The sequence below is a fragment of the Dasypus novemcinctus genome, chromosome 8 (genome assembly GCF_030445035.2).
Source record: "Dasypus novemcinctus isolate mDasNov1 chromosome 8, mDasNov1.1.hap2, whole genome shotgun sequence".
NCBI classification, from domain to species: Eukaryota; Metazoa; Chordata; class Mammalia; order Cingulata; family Dasypodidae; genus Dasypus; species Dasypus novemcinctus.
This window is the reverse complement of record NC_080680.1, coordinates 79,163,609-79,165,589: the sequence shown is the minus strand read 5'-3', so window position 1 is coordinate 79,165,589 and position 1,981 is coordinate 79,163,609.

Below are 1,981 nucleotides of genomic sequence, written 5' to 3'. Positions count from 1 at the left end.
GTCAAATGTAAATATGTAGTAATGGTTGGACTTCATGGAAAACCATTGCAATGAATGTAACAAACACTGTTGATTTATGGATGTGACTGTGGCTGTAACAAGTAGTCTAGGGAGATGAATGTTAGTTGGAGGATAGCTGGAGGATAATATAGTGACTATATAACAGTGATTTTGGAGTAGATGAGGATTATGGTTAATAATATAAATATGGGAATGTTCTACTACAAGGTGCTATGAATATGGTGAGGAAGTCACATGTCCTATAAGGGTTTATTTTTGTTGTTGTTGTTTATTTTTATCTCTCCCTCCACCCCACCCCACTCCCAGATGGCTCCCTCATCTCTGTTCATCTTTAGGAGGCACCAGAGACCGAAACTTGGACCTCCCATATGGGAGACAAGTGCCCAACTGCTTGAGCCACTTCTGCTCCCTTCTGATTGCGGCGTCTGCTGGTTGTGGCATCTGCTGGTTGCAGTGTCTGCTGGTTGCAGCATCTGCTGGAGGCAGTATCTGCTCGTCTTCTTTAGGAGGCACAGGGAACTGAGCCCAGGACCTCCCATGTGGGAGGCGGGTACCCAATTGCTTGACCCACATCCACTCCCCTCCCCCCCCAGCATTAAGGGTTTAATATCCATGATTTAAGAAGAGATGTTGCAACTCAACAACAAAAAGACAAACGACCTGATTTAAAAATGAGCAAAAGACACTTGTTCAAAGAAGAAATACAAAGGTAAAAAAAAGTGCATGAAAAAATAATCGACATCACTAATGAATAGGGAAATGCAAATCAAAACTACAATGAGATAGCATTTCATACCTAAGAGAATGACCAGTATTAAAAAGGCAGAGAACTACAAGTGTTGGAGAGGATGCAGAAAGATAGGAACACATTCACTTTTGGTGGAAATGCAGAATGGTACAGACACTGTGGAGGACTGTTTCACAGTTCCTGAAGAAGTTGAATATAGATTTTCCATGTGATCCTATAATACCAATACTGGGTATATACCCAGAAGAACTGATAGCAGTGACATGAACAGACATCTGCACACCAATTTTCATAGTGGCATTATCCAAGATTGCCAAAAGTTGGAAACAACCCAGGTGTCCAACAACTGACGAATGGATAAATACACTGTGGTGTATTCACACGATGGAATATTATACAGCTGTAAGAAAAAATGAAGTCGTAAAGCAGATGACAACATGGATTAAACTTGAAGATATTGAGTGATGCAAGCTAGATATGAAAGGACAAATACTGTATGACTGCCCTACTATGAGCTAAATATATTATGTAACATATTGTATGATTCCTTTATATAAAATATAAATCAATTATTAAAGATGAAATACGTTAGTGGTTATGTAGGGCTGGAGAAGGCACGCTAAGGAATATAGAGTTTTTCTTTTTGGAATAATGAAATGGTTCGAAAACTTTTTGTGATGATGAATGCACAACATTGTGATTATACTAAAAGTCATTGATTATGCACTTTGGATAGATGATATGGTATATGAATATATCTCAATAAAACTGCTGAATAAAATAATAAATAACTGTGCAAGAATAGCCAGAAATAGAAGATGTGGCTCAAGAAGTTGAGCACTAGGAAGCAGACTTGGCCCAGTGGTTAGGGCGTCCATCTACCACATGGGAGGTATGCAGTCCAAACCCCGGGCCTCCTTGACCCTGTGGAGCTGGCCAGTACACAGTGCTGATGCACACAAGGAGAGCCGTACCATGCTGGGGTGTCCCCCACGTAGGGGAGCCCATGCGCAAGGAGTGCGCCCTGTAAGGAGAGCCACCCAGCACGAAAGAAAGTGCAGCCTGCCCAGGAATGGTGCCGCACACACAAAGAGCTGACACAACAAGATGAAGCAACAAAAAGAAACACAGATTCCCATGCCGCTGACAACAACAGAAGTGGACAAAAACAAGAACATGCAGCAAATGGACACAGAGAGCAGAAAACTGGAG